General features: G+C 43.1%; 1 protein-coding gene across 3 annotated transcripts in view; it reads right to left on the minus strand.

Moving 5' to 3' along the window:
• Window positions 1-15,871, minus strand: part of PCBP4 (poly(rC) binding protein 4) — a 216,734-nt gene that overhangs the window by 151,161 nt on the left and 49,702 nt on the right. The window contains exon 1 of one of the 3 annotated variants that reach the window (XM_086938726.1): window positions 13,047-13,547. The exons of the other annotated variants lie outside the window; for them this stretch is intronic. The gene's annotated coding sequence lies outside the window, so the exon portion shown is untranslated. Of the gene's footprint in view, window positions 1-13,046; window positions 13,548-15,871 lie in introns of those variants that run through there. 3 annotated transcript variants of the gene reach the window in all.

Raw genomic sequence — 15,871 nt, forward strand, 5'->3', positions numbered from 1 at the left:
ACAACTGCAATGCACCACTTTCATACAGACTTTTCAAACTGAACAGGTTTGACTGAACAAGCTGCATTCATTCCTTTACTTGCCCTACCGCCCACCCATTCCACTCAGCCATGTAGAGGAATAACCAAAAATATAAATGCACACATAAATTAAAAATATATATATACTGTCAAGGCAATTCAATTTCCTCAAAAGCAGGGTTAAATATACTAGGACAATAGGGCGTTCAGAGCTCTGTTGAAGACAATAAAGTGGGTCAGGGCTAATAATGACTAGTATACATTCCACTGTTTGTCTTTCTGTCTCCCTCTTTTAATTTAGAGTATTCTATCCTCAGTGGGTGGAATGTTCTAATAGCCTTATAGCCCTTCTGCCTGCGCTGTGCTGTTTGTTAAAGCCCATCTCCCTTGTTACAACCTCCAGGGCCTATAACAAACGGTTATAGCCCAAGCCAGCGATATTGATGGTCACTTGAGAAGGGTTAAAAAACACAAGTAGGAAATGAGACGGACAACCGTCATTGCTAATAAAGATGTCTAAGTCATTGTCTCTTGCCATCACATTGAGCCGAAAGACCCTCCTGCCGCCTTACCCCTCCACCAGTGCTGGAAAGAGGGAGACATTTCACCACTTTCTCGTTTACATTACTTTGTGTTTCACATTCCTCTCGCTCATCTTACACTTTCGACAGGAACATATCACCCAGGGGATTGTGCTTCCCAGATACAGGATGAAAACACATTAGTGGTACAATCAAACCTACGTAGATGACCCCATTTCACCAAGGACACAATGCTCTAGGTCCGGGCCATTCTTCTACAAATTATTGATATCAGGTGTGCAATGAGTTTGCACACCTGAAATCAATAATTTGTAGAAGAATGGCCTAGACCTAGAGCATCAAGCAATGTGATCTAAGACTACAACTCCCAGAATGCACATGGTTGTTACCTGGAAGTCCATAACCAGAGCAATGTGAGCATGGTGATGTGGAGTCACCTGGTAACCTTTGTTACAATCAAAAAGACCTGCTGTATAATGGGAAGAAACTGACTGGGGCGCTTTACTAGCTAACCACTGTCGTTTATCGATTAATGTACACAATCAGGAGACTGTTGTGAACCAGTAAATGTGTCAGGGAACATGAAGTTGTTTTACTTGGTCTACATTGAGAGCTAAATGATCTGCAGTGATCTGTGTATTGCTTACATTAATTCCAGACCTATATTAAATCCGCATCCCTGATACCATCTTGGTCATCTACAGGCCCACTATCAGAATGAACCCAAAATCGCCCTCTTCAACTGAATATTTAAATTAATATAATTGAGGACGAAATATTTAACATTAACATACCCTCCAACAGCTGCTCGTCGATTCATCCAGCTTACTAGCCAGGAGTGTTGGTGTTAAGATGGAACATTCACTGAGGGAGTTTAGAGATCTGATTAGGTCTAACTAGGGATCTGGCCTGACGAGACTTTATAGGAATGTACAGGTAGGAACTTTCATAGCAGGAGGAAGAAGCACTCAAACACAAGTGTACATAAACACAAATGTCTATATAGGGACCCATGAGAGTCAAACGACCAGAGTAACAGGGAAATGTAGACTTTGGCTTCAAAGCATCACAACACATCTGTGTGGCATATTCATTCTTTATATATTTGCTTGTGTTAAAACAGTAAACAAAGACAGCCTAAATTTCCCTGTAACTTTGGTCTTTTGACACTCATTGGGAGACGAGACCCTATATATACATTTTTGTTTATGTACACTTGTGTTTGGGTGCTTCTCCCTTTTGCTGTGGCAATGTTAAACTACTAGGGATTTTTGGATGGTTGACCCTGGGAGTGTGCGCTTACTTTTATGGGATCTGGCAAGAGAGTGGCAATAGTGAGCCACAACCGTTCTGGGTTCTTCTTGAACAGGTAGAGAATTTGGTTTTATTTGCCAAACATCTTAAAGAGCCCTTACTCAAAGCCAAGTTTTGCTAGCTTAATACAATGTTGCCATTCAACGGCTGTTGGGGACATTTTAAGACATACATTTATGCTTCCTGTGGACCACAGACAAAAATAAATAGGAACGTGCTGTTTGTGAATTCAAAGACACCCTTAAAACAAGAAATATTTTTTTGCTCTGGAGTCCTCTTTATTTGCTTTTGGGTCTTGTTAGGAGTGGGGTAGTAACGAAAAATGGTTTGATTTCTGGAAGAAGTGCTAGACTGGAATTCCTCTTTCAGACATTATAAGGTGAAGAAAATCTCAGAGGTAAATTGCCCCCCTCATTCTTCGCGTCTTCTGGATTTCCATTCCCACACAACTTTAAATCAGTCCCTTTATACGTTTCTGTCAGCCCTGCTCCAGGTGCCATGAGACAAGCAGGGTCTTCAGGGTTCTACAACCCCTTCAGCAATTGACTCTCATTAATAGCGATGGCGGGTAGTCAGAGGCTATATCATAACAACTCGTAAGAGAGGGTCCGAGGGAGGTGTTTAACGACCAGACAGGCTAATACCCCCTGTGTAGCTACTTCAATAACAACGAAGCCTGCAGGTCGAGTGGTGCTGAGATACAAGAATTAACACTGGTGTGATTGCACAAAAAGTAGAATAACTTTAATGACAAAAAGTCAACTAGGCTAACAACAATTGCTGATTGAGTCCTATCAGCCCACCTGATGGCGGAGCCTCATCATGTAGGACTTCCGGACCTAGGTCTGTGTGCGATCGCCCAGTTGTATTTTAGCAACGCGACACTGGACCGAGGTACGGTCACCGCAATCGTTCATACAAAAGGTGGGACTGATGTGTGCAGTGCAAAAATTAAATAAAGTGAAGTGGCTTAAAATGGCTATCAAAGCAAACAAAGACCTTTAATAGTGTTTGCCTGGATGTCAGATTAAAAGATAGTGAGACGACAGTGTGAAAAAATCACTGTCTAACTTGCTCGGTAGAAATCCAAAAAGATCTATATAGGGCCAACATGTTTCTGCCTTTCTGTGAAAAGTCACTGGCATTCGTCAGGGCCAAGCTCTTATCTGCTACTGCAATAACACTATCGTGTGTGCTTGAATAATGAAAACAAGAAAATAAAATAAGAGTGATCATTCAAGACCATCCTACCACATCTTCTTAGTATTGCTCTGTTGATGCAATTGGTCTTTCCTGTATAAGAACGAAAAAAAGGGGGAGAGAACCATGTAGAAATTGCCGGCAACTGCATCGAACGACTTAGGCATGTGACCTCCTTAAATACATTCAAGTAAGCGCTCCATAGTTGTACAATGGCACTTACTATTGCCCATGAAAACAGCTGTGTAATATTGCTGTGTCAAACCAGTGGGAAAAAAACCCACACGCTATTATCAGTACCTCAAGTCTAGAGGCCGACCTACAACCTATAACCCCCTATATCCAAACGCAATATGTGCTCAGACTTTTGGCTGATGCTGAGTTCAACGTGGAGACAGACCTATTGGTGAGCTTCGACGTCGAATCGTTGTATACCTCAATCCCGCAACAGGAAACACTGGATTGCATCAGGAGCCTCTTGGAGGCCAAACAAATGGACACAATAACACCAGTTGCCTTCATAATGGAGTGCGCAAGGATTGCCATGATGGAAAACTTTTTCCAGTATCAAAACGATCTTTATCTCCAGGTCTCAGGGACCTCAATGGGGAGCGTCTTCGCGCCTAGCTTGGCAAACTTATACATGCACCAATTCGAACTAGATCATTTATTGAACCACAGTAACCCCTTCATCCATCAGGTGGTACTGTGGAAAAGACACATTGATGACATCTTGGTGATTTGGAGAGGGACAGTAATGGAGGTATTGTCCTTTCACACATGGTTAAATTCCAGGAATCAGTTTCTTAAGTTTACCATGGAGAGCAGTAAAGAAAAATTGGCGTACCTTGACCTCCAGATTTTTCCAGCAGAGGGAGGCCTACAAAGTGAACTTTTCAAGAAACCGATGGCACGCAATTCACTGTTGTCATTCCAGAGCTTTCATCCTCAATCGCTCCGCGAGAATTTGCCTGTAGGTCAATTCCTCAGGGTGAGACGGAATTGTTCGTCTAACATCTTATATGAGCACCATGCTAAAGAACTGGCACTCAATCTGAGAGATCGGCATTATCCCAACCATCTAGTACGCCAAGCGCGGAAGAGAGCCTTCAACAACAATCGGGAGGCACTCTTGCAACATAAGAGGTCAGAGGCGACAAGAGATCGGATGACCATGGTACAAACTTTCACCACATCCTCCAATCAAGTGAAAAAAACCATACTGAAGCATTGGAAAATTCTAAATACAGCAGCAGGTGCAATACCTCGCCCGTTGTTTGCATTTAAGAGAGGACCATCCATTCGGGATAATTTGGTTCATACCAGACCACGCAGCGAGATGAAACAAACTACTAACACTCTCTGGAACAGTAATCCAGTTCAAGGCCATTACCCCTGTGGGAATTGTGCTGCCTGCCCGCAGACACGCAAGACCCTGATAATAGACATTGGCACTAATAGACCATGGAGACTAACAAGACACACAAACTGCAATTCAGAAAAATTGATCTATCTGATCACTTGCCCCTGCAAGAAGCAGTATGTGGGCCACACAACGAGGATGATTAAGTCTCGCATCAGCGAGCATAAAAGCTCAATCCGGTGCAGGAAGCAATCTACAGGCCTCACCAACCATTTTTTGGAAGCAAATCACAAAGCTGAAGACTTGGTCTGGGTGGTGCTGGAACAGCCACACATCCCGTCACACATAGCTGATGTCTCTCACTTCCTTTTTGTTAAGGAGCAACGATGGATTTATAGATTGAAATCTGATGTCAATGGACTTAATGACAACATTCCTTGGTTGTCTATCTGAGTGCAACATTTGTCATTGGGAGCTCTTTATTATCACAATAAGGTGTGCTAACCTGTTGAGATTGAGACTTCCACAAATTTGTGGTGCTCACTCCATCTACAGGGCGCCTTAACAAATTACTTTTCAGGTTCTAATTCTAGTGTCCACCGGCACACAAATGTTGATCATAATCCACATCTCCAACCTCAGTTAAATACCCTAAGATAGTGACCAGGGGTATAGATGGGCTCGACTTCTTGACCCTACCTGTTCCCCTAGTACACTCTCAGTTACTGCCGATTGAGGCCATGCTGTATAATTCCCACTAAATATGTAGTTAATAAACTGGTGGGTTTTCATCAGCTAACATCGCCGCTCACTGGCAATCAGAAAAGGGTACATTTCCTATTTTTAAGACAGTCGCGTCGCCGCGCTTGTTGCAAAAAACACTCGTGTTTTCATTGTCACCGCACAGACGCGGCAAACAGCGCTTAATATCTAGTCATCGCGCAGGCGCGAGTATTGGCGTTAGTGTACCGCTATCCGGCCCGGGTAGCGGCGTCAGTACATTGCTAATGAGCATGCGCATTAGATCAAGCAGACTAACTCACTCACACACATGCGCGTCGGACGCTTATAAGGATGTGCGCATGCGCGTAGTGTAGTGTTTATGCACCGCGCACACGCATCGAGATGGCTGAGTGGACCAGCTGGAAACAATCGGCCACTTAGCTGTAATATAAATAGACGTCCGACCTGCCCATCGGTGCCTCCCCTTCGGCTCGAGATTCTGCCGCGAGGTACCGACGGACAGGTAAGAAGGGACCAGTGCGTTTGGATATAGGGGGTTATAGGTTGTAGGTCGGCCCCTAGACTTGAGGTACTGATAATAGCGTGTGGGTTTTTTTCCCACTGGTTTGACACAGCAATATTACACAGCTGTTTTCATGGGCAATAGTAAGTGCCATTGTACAACTTTGGAGCGCTTACTTGAATGTATTTAAGGAGGTCACATGCCTAAGTCGTTCGATGCAGCCATCTGGTACACCGGTGGTGTATATGTTTTGACAGATTAGAAAATAATTGGGTTTTTAAACAGTACACTGAGGTCTAATCCTTAAGGCAAGCATCTATTACAGAGACTGTCTTTATATGTTTAGAGCGGTGCCTTATTCGTCCGAGCAGTTGCCGGGTGAGGTGAGGTTTACTTCCCACACACTGATGGGTAAGTGTTAAACTTTTGTATACTGATTAACTTTTGGTGACATAACACAATGCACTTTGGATGTGGCTATCATAAATTAGTGATGGTTCAGTCTGAGTTTATTTTGAATTATCCCTGGTTTTGCACAGTTATAGCACCTTCTACATAGCACTTGTTGAAGATGTAACATTGAGGATCATGCACATGCAATTTCTACATGGTTCTCTCCCCCTTTTTTTCGTTCTTATACAGGAAAGACCAATTGCATCAACAGAGCAATACTAAGAAGATGTGGTAGGATGGTCTTGAATGATCACTCTTATTTTATTTTCTTGTTTTCATTATTCAAGCACACACGATAGTGTTATTGCAGTAGCAGATAAGAGCTTGGCCCTGACGAATGCCAGTGACTTTTCACAGAAAGGCAGAAACATGTTGGCCCTATATAGATCTTTTTGGATTTCTACCGAGCAAGTTAGACAGTGATTTTTTCACACTGTCATCTCACTATCTTTTAATCTGACATCCAGGCAAACACTATTAAAGGTCTTTGTTTGCTTTGATAGCCATTTTAAGCTACTTCACTTTATTTAATTTTTGCACTGCACACATCAGTCCCACCTTTTGTACGAACGATTGCGGTGACCGTACCTCGGTCCAGTGTCGCGTTGCTAAAATACAACTGGGCGATCGCACACAGACCTAGGTCCGGAAGTCCTACATGATGAGGCTCCGCCATCAGGTGGGCTGATAGGACTCAATCAGCAATTGTTGTTAGCCTAGTTGACTTTTTGTCATTAAAGTTATTCTACTTTTTGTGCAATCACACCAGTGTTAATTCTTGTATCTCAGCACCACTCGACCTGCAGGCTTCGTTGTTATTGGGGTAGTCAGAGGCTTCTTAGGGAGAACGTGTGGGAGTGCTCAAGTTCAACGCTCACCAATCTCACAACTGCAACATATTGTGCAACCCAGTGCTTTACTTACAAGAATGAAAAATACTTTCATGCACACTAGATCAGAATAGTCATCATTGACTGTAGGCACCTGCCTGACAAATGTGTCATTGGTGATGCTTTTTCTGTACATCTCTGCTGTGTGTAGACAGTGGTCTCGCAAGTAGGGACCCCAGTCCGCGCAGAAGACAGGATGACACAAAGAATAGATGACCAGTTGCTCTAGGATCGGTACAGCTCGAATGGACTGATCTCCTCCCAGCTGTCCGGCCGCAAGCAGGCTGATCTCAGACTGACAACAGGAAAACACGCACGCCAAAATGTGACTGGCAGTGCAGCCACACACCAATAGATCTCCTCTGCAACAAGACCATGCATGCTTTGGGCACTATGGCTTAGTAGAGGCAATGCTTCCTCAGGGTACTACAACGTACATGCTAAGCTGGACTCAGATCACAGCTCCACCGTGCTTCGGAGGGCTTCAGGTCAAGTTGTCCTGGTTTCCTCCATGGACCGTTGTTGTAGAGACTGTAACAGACTGACATCGGGGTGCACAGCTTTCTCTCTACAGGCCTCCTCTGGAAGCCCCACCAGCTTCAGATATTGGCTCCTTGCTCCTCCTGGTCTGTCACTCCTCATGCAGGGTTGGTAGGCTCCTTCCCTCTCTCATTAGGCGGGCTGGCGTTAGGTGTATCAGGTCTTCCAGCAGGGAGCGGACTGTCGCCTCACTTCTGGGAGCTGGATGTCAAATAGATCTAAGCACTAGTTGCACAGCAGCCATCCCAGTACTCTGCAGAGTACTCTCATCCTTGGTCAAAGAGAACTTGGAAATGGAACAAGTGGGTGATGTTTTACAGTAACAGTAGACGGTAAAAGGGTATCCACTATCTGAATTTTCAAAACTAGTTTAGGGTGTTTTCCATTCCAAGAATCCTCTCAAGGCTGCTCTCCAGACACAGCCTTTGTGTAGAGTGATGCTACTCACAAGACAGTTGTCTGCTACCTGGAGCACCACTAACAGAGGAACAAAGAGGTATCAACTTTCTGCATTTGGCTCTCATGAAGTCAAACTGAAAGAGTGATCAGGGGTAGAAAAAAGGCAGGGCTTCACATAACGGGTATCTTTATCTTTGCACACCAGTCTGCAGTCCCACCCTTCATCCCCATCATCCACCAAACTGCAACGCTTATGGAAGACTAATCAGCAACCACTCACTCAGCATAAGGCCTAACTGAATTTCTAAAGGAAGCTTGTCTCCTGTTCCATCACTTCAGTATCTAGGTCTCCTCGTCCACCTTCAGAAATGTCAGCAATACACTTCCACTGCCTAGGAAATTAGCCTCACATCCATCATATGCAAAGTACCATGCAGTGGTATTCAAGTGAATCCTACAGGCCTCCATTACGATGGTTCACTCTCACACACCATGCATGTACCATGCAGGCTACACTCACAAACATGCACCACACACTTGGGATGTTAGCTAGGAGTTGGAGAAGCGCGGAGAAGCAGAACTTTACATGAGAGGTCCAGTAGGCCTCCACTCCAGTGACAGATAAAAAGGTCTGGCCGTAAATATGGATTCACGTAACATAGAACTGTGCCACCCCCACTCTACATGCTAAACCTCTGACATGTACAGCACTCCAGTGTCAGGTCAATAAGGGTGTACTTGGTTTATACCTTCAGGTGACAGACAGTTCAAGGACCTTACTCATGGCAAGGGATAGGTCCAGGCATCTGTGCATATGCTAGAATAGTGTGACACTGGAGCCAAAATAATAAAACACAGGATATCAGATACACACATTAGGGGACTAAAGCAGAAAACAAGACTGAACAGTATGCATGGGCAATTTCATCACAAATTTTTTTTTGCTGGCTCATACCCTTGCCAAGAACTGGAAATATTTAACAGCTATCTCACACCACCCTTTCGGAAGAGTAGTGCCAAACTACTACTATCAAGCTGATAGCACACAACTTTTGCAACAACAGTAGCCAAAATCGATGCAAAAATCTGGAACCGACCTTCAATCTATCAAGCGAGGCAACTACCAAATACCTTCACCTGTCATAGGTCCAGGACCTTAAATTACACTCAGCAAAAAGTTCAAAGTAAGGGGATAGAGAACTCAATGCACATCCCTCTGACAACTCCAATACTTCCTCCCCATTACCTCTCTATGGAGCCACCGCTAATGGTGTGAGTTCTTATTCATGTTCACCTCAACTACATCAAATCCCTCTTCCCCTGTCTGGCAAGAAATCACACCTAGGCCCTCCAAGTGGGCGAGGCACTGGGCCAAAAAGATCGTTAGAAAGAAGTCCTGCCTGTGGCTTTATGGCAAGACAGGAGGCTAGCATTATGCATTAATCTGTATTCACCACTTCTGAGCAGCAAACACTTCAAAGAATCCGGAAATAGAACACTAAACATCAATCAATGGAAATTAGAACTCCACGGTTCAATAAAAGCCTTCTGTCGTGCCATCATCTTCTTCTCTTTTGTTTGCTGCTTCTGAGCAGATAAGTATCTTAATTCTTTAATGTAATTAATTGATGGGTGGGTGACGTTTTGTGTTCAGGGTTTGACCCAATTTTTGGGTCAGCTGAGTGGTTGAGCTGGGGCCAAAAAGGCAGGCAGAAAGAAGCTCTGTGATTCTATCTCCACAACTGTGAAGCCTATTTACTGGCTCCCTTACAATTCCTGGATCACCTTCAAACCCCTCTGCCACATACACAAATGCATTTACTGGGGAGAAACTATCAGCTAACACCTCAGTGACCAATTAAAATGCGGCACTAAAATAAGCCATTTCCAGATCCGCAGACATGGTGATCCAAGAACCCAGGTAATTGAACAGTCATGCCCCATGGACATCTAAATGGGGATTAAACATCCTCCAGTGAGTAAGAAACACAATCACCCACTCTCAGTTCCCCACCTCTGTTATTCAGAATGCGCCTTGAGGTGGTTTTGTCCGCAAAGCAGCACTGCATAAAATTCATTCATGAATTCATAGTGTCCTTACATTGATTTGTAATTTTGTTAGAGGAGTCATGTGTTACTCCTTCCTGGTTTGATGGATACCACCATATTTATATGTGTCTCCAAGAATGCTGGAACGCCATGTCCTGGCAAAGGCCTCGTAGAAGGCGGGGCCTTATCAATGGATATGTTATCCGCCCCCATCTGCCACAGTCTGAAAGCCGCCATTAATCTGCCTCCTGCGTGACTGTTCAAGGACACAGCATGTGCCTGCACCGGTCATTCTAAAAGGAAACGAGGATTTGTGTCTGGTGGTTCATAAATGGATTACATTTCAGGCTTTTGCAGGCAGAAAGGCCAATGACCGCCTTGCCTCTGTTTTTGATGCCCGTGGTAGGGATTATATTTCTTTTCATCATTACCCTGTCACTGCTCCATTTTTTTTGTTTTTATTGTTTTTTGTTAGACATTGAGATTTGTTGGTAACACTCTATTCCCAAATGGTTGTCTGAGGCAATATTGAAAAAAAACTTGAGTCTGACAATTCACATACGTAGAGACCATTTGGCATGTATGCATGGGAATGTATTGATACTATAAATTTTCTGTTCGTAATAATAATTTGTCAATGTTGAAAACATTATATTTTCCCCGCAGCAGAAAGTGGGTTACCACTCTGAACAAAATATCCTGCATTGTGGGTCACTGCCTTTACGACGAGGTTTTTACCACGTTGTACCTTTTCCGCGCATTTTTTAGCAGGCATGTTTTTTGAACGCATAAGCTTTCACAAAGTATGCCTTTACCATGCATTTAAGGTAAGTTCAGGGGTGGGGTGTCTCCCCCACAAATACATTGTTTATTTGTATATAAATACACTATGTGTCGTAAAGCATATGCGTTCTAAAAAATGTGGGGTAAAAAATATGTGGTAAAGGCATGCAGAAAATTCCCCTGTGTTGTTCCGTCATACAAACACAGCAGCTTGTGTGTCGTCTAAGTTAATGTAGCCCACAATGACAAACAACACACACTTCCCTCCATAATTGTAGTGTACTTTAGATGTGTGTGTTTTATTTTGTGCCCCATTTATTTTTCTTTCATAAAGTCAATTGTGGAATGTTTAAATCTCCACAAAGTGCTGTTTTTATGTTGGAATTGAACCCCACATATTTGTATACGTATAACTTTCCATTATACACAGCAAGACGTGTGCTGTTGGTAACATGAACGTTCAACCCGGTGTGTGGATAGAGACATGTTAAAAGTCTAGTTCAGTAATGATTGGTGTCAGTTATTGCAAAAGTAAAAAGAGTTTCGCCTTGCTCAAGATCTCTGCAGTGTTTAATGTGTGTGAATGGGTGTGCCAGAGGACGTTGCCTTTTTGTTGAGCTGGGTGTTTGGTTGTGCAGGAGTACGTAGCTATATGTACTTATAACGTGGTATTGAGAACACAAAACTGTGGCATGTTTCTTTGAACTAACTTTATCTGAACGTGTGACAGGTCTCTAAATGTAACATGTAAATGTGATGACGCAGTGCTCTTCCCCTCATAGATTTCGGAGACCCCCTGTGGTGGTGGGTGCTTCCAGACTCACCCAAAAATGATCGTCTTTGCTTAAATAACTCTACAGTTCACTCTAGTAGGGTTGCCACCTTCCCCAAAAATAAATACTGCCCATTTGTTTACGTTTCGATGCTCTGGAACACCCACGAGTTAGCAGGTGAAACATATTTGGGTAAAATTGTCAAGACTATTTTGTGTGTGTGTTTGTTCTAATGAGAATTCTGAAATGACTTACATATTGTTCAATCTTTGCTGTTTTAGGTTTATGTTTTAGAAGGGAAAAACACTGGTCGCTGCTTCCCCAATATCTTTAATGCCTTGGACTTAGAAATACAGGCAAGGCCGGTAAAAAAAGATGGCCCCCCTTCTCTGCTAGGCACTGATAATTGGCACCAACTTACAAGCCATATTCATTTTATTTATTTATTTTATTTTGAGTTTTATATAGCGCTGGCTAGACCATATACTCTGTACATGAATGACAATTTACCATTGATATCTAAGAAAGAAAAAGAGCCATTCGCAGGGCACATTCCTGTTATCAGTTGTAAACTCTGCAGGGAAAAATGTCTAGGTTGGTATTAAAGGTAGTGTTTGCATTATAGGGCAGAGGGCCTTTGAGTCTGGTATTGAGAATAACATGTCCAAAGCATGGAGGCTTTTACTAAACCCAGCAGGGCAGAGGGCCATGACTCACTTACTCTGCTTTTATAACTTCTTTTGGTGGCACATTCTTTTGTCCTGCGAGGGGGAAGCCCTGGTAGGCTGAGGATCAGGATGCTGTTTTTAGGGGTGGATGGATGAAGGGCAGAACATATATTAATTATGGCCGAAAGGGCTTGAGAAGGTGAACACAATTTTCTTGTAGACGTATATATAATTTCTCCCTCCCAAATCTTCCTAGAGACTGTTGGAATTACTCGATACGCTAAGGGCTGGTATGAACACATTTTCCAGGGCTGCATTTAGATTCCTCTTCAACTATATACTAGATTAGTAGTGACATCATTTTCCTCTGTCTGTGGGATATTTGTAACTATGAGGTCTACAGGGCAAGCAGGGAGCTCATTTTGTTACAATGGCTGTGAGTAGCTTGCATACCTGTAAGCTATGCCAACCTTAGAGCTGGAGACGCTCCTACACCACAGTATCTGAATGGTGAGTGTTAAAGAAATCTGTTCTAGGCTTGAATCCCCTACTTCCTCTGATGCTTACATTAATGTACATATTGCATGAGCGCTCACTAATGCACATGGCTCAATGTCTAACACTATTATCAATTATAGGCTTGGTTGGGCATGAAAGCTCCTCTTACGCACCATGCATGTATGCCGTATTCCCTACTGATGGTTCCTATCGCCTCCCCGGATCAATACCTTTTACACTAACCCTGCAAACAACATTGTCTAAAGAGTCTTAGCCTAAAAGATGCATAAAGAAACCATCAGCCCCACCTGTAACACAGTCGACTCACGCAGGACGTAGATAGCTTTCTCATAGGCCCAGGTTTTTCTCACGTAGTAATGCTCGCCAAGCGTGCTCCCAAAGCTTATAGATGGTCACTCCTCAGTAGTCCAGCCTTCTGTAGTGCCCCGGCGAGAAAATCATGAAAGGAGTGAATTAGAAGGTGGTGTAATCCAGAAGACAACGCAACATGAGCTTGGTCCCTCTTTCAGTTGTCGAGCGGGATGTTAATATTGTCGAAGCACTGTCTAGGGAGTAGTCCAGCCATCAGCAGAGCGACCTCCAGATCTTGCCAGTTCCTGCCAGCATGCGTTCCAGTTAGATGCCAATGAGACTGGTCAGGGATTCAAAACAACACTTCCTGCACAGTAGAAGCTGTTTGCAAGGCAGACGATATTTTGTGCACGGGAAATTGACTGCAGGGCTCTCCGCTGATGTCCAGCATCAAACCTCGACTCCACCACGCTCATCCACAAATACTGACGTCATTTATCTTCACTACTGACACACCACTTCCTTCCCCTCCCTTCTACTTCGCTCTGCCTCCGTTTCTCTACTCGACCCTCCTTCTCCCCTCCCCCATGCTACTGCTCATCTTCCTGAGGACTTATCCGGCTTGTAGACAGAGTAAAATCAATTAATGGAGAGGAGCAGATGGGAACATTATCCATGAGCACTTAAGGAGAAAGCTTTCGTGTAACACCACCCCAGTGCGGCAAACAGTCCGTGGCTTATACAGTAGATGGCGCATCCAGAGCTGTGTATAGGGTGGGGCCGCGTTCTGGGTGGCGGCCATATTAAGATCAAGGAAAAACGTCACCATTTTATTAAGGTAGTATAAGAGAAGCGAACATGGTCCGTCTCTAATCCTACAAAAGAAGATTCCTAAAATGGCGACATATTGCATGACCATAACACAGCTGCCACTTGGACGTAGTCCAAAGAAGTCAGCGATCTGTTAATGTTTCTGCATGATCTTTGTCTTTCGAAGTACAGGAGGGATCTCTAAATCACAACTGTTTTGCTGATGTCCAGGACCTCTTTCTCTCAAAATGTGATGAGTTTCCACAGTGGCCTGAATTTTTTATTGATAATATATTTTTTCAATTATTCCTGTACAGTTTATCTTATAGTACATAGTTGAAATTCATCACTCCTTTGATCAAATTATGCCTTTCCAGCTTCTCTTATATATGCAGTAGGGCAATGTAGGCTCTTGTTTCATGGTTTCGTATTAAATGTAGGGGGAATTCCTCTTGTATTTATCTTTGCCCTCTTTTCCTAGTTGTGTTGCCTGTCTTCAGAGTTTAAATCAGGAAGCGGGCATCACTAGGCATGAAAAGAGGCTACAGATACACAAGAGGCAATGTATGTATACGTGTTTTTGGTATTTATATAGAATAAACCTATCTAGACAGCAATGAAGTGATGTATTAAAATTAACAACCGATGAGCGTTGTTGGACATGCAAAAAGGGACCAAAAAAAAGGAATTTAAACTTTAAACTATAAGATAAATGGTGGTGCAATCATTTAAAAAGAAAATTATTCCATATGTATACAGCAGGTGAGAGGAATAATATAAAAGAAGAACTAACAAACAAAAATCAATAGGGAATCTCTAAATACAGCGAAAATTAATAGAGAAGCAAATAAGGCAATGTGCAATCTGCGCGTTTTGCTAGTTTAATTACTGGATCTTTAAGCAAAACAGAAGAAAGATACTACACTGGGAACCTCTATTAATAATTAAGAACTCCCAAACCTCCTAAACAAAGACTGAAGAGCCACAATCAGCCAAGCGTATCAGCCATAAACTGGCAGCCTAATCATAAAGATGCATTTTATTTTTACTCATAAATAATGGTAATAACATACTAAATATTACTTATGTCATGGAAGTATTCATTGTCTCTCGGTGCTAGAAAGGCATTAATATAAGACTGTAAAAACATTGTCCTCCCCTTTGACAACTACATCTTTGGAAAGTGTGAGTCAATTATTACATGTACAGATTGTTTTGTTTTTTCTTAACTGTAATTTGAGCAAATTCATAATGTATTGAAACTGACGAAGGAAATGTTTCTCTCCCTTTTCAAATACAAATGAATGTGAATCCTGATTTGCAGACATACTGTTTCAATATTTTTTGCTCAGTGTTTGTCACGTGCGCAGAGAATGTAATAAGTAGAAGTGATTGAGTTAAGGCATGATTCATTTCACACTAATAAGGAAATTATAAATTTATCCATTTCGGGGTAGCCGATATTTAGAGTGTTCACCGTTGAATGGCAGATGGCAATCCCTCAGCTGACCGAAAGAAGCCGCAGCACGGTGGCCATGGAGCACAGTCAGCTGGGAGTCATCAGTGTACGTCACGGCAGAGCAACCACAAGATCTGAAGAACTGGCCAATAGGATTCATGTAAACATTGAACAGCATGGGGTACAGTAACAAACCTTGTAGGGCACCACGTGACTTGAAAAGTGGTAGGTGCAAAGATTGCAAGTGATCCTTCAAGGATGGGGACATCTCTAGAGCCAGCGATCCTGAGATCCCTATCTTCTTGAGACATGTTTTGGGTATGGCATGATCGACTGAGTCAAACTTGGCAGATAGGCTAAACAGGTCCTTCCCCATCCAATGATCCCCAACTGCTCCAAGTGCCGCTGCCATTGCTGCCTGGCTGAAAGCCAGCAGCCCAGAGTCCAGCAGGTGGTTCTCTTCCAGGGGGTCTTAGATTTGTTTCCCAATGATTTCTTCAAGTTCGTTAGTGATGAGGAGGCAATTCTCCACAATAGCACAATTCATTGTCT

Source organism: Lissotriton vulgaris, chromosome 9 (genome assembly GCF_964263255.1).
Source record: "Lissotriton vulgaris chromosome 9, aLisVul1.2, whole genome shotgun sequence".
Taxonomy (NCBI): domain Eukaryota; kingdom Metazoa; phylum Chordata; class Amphibia; order Caudata; family Salamandridae; genus Lissotriton; species Lissotriton vulgaris.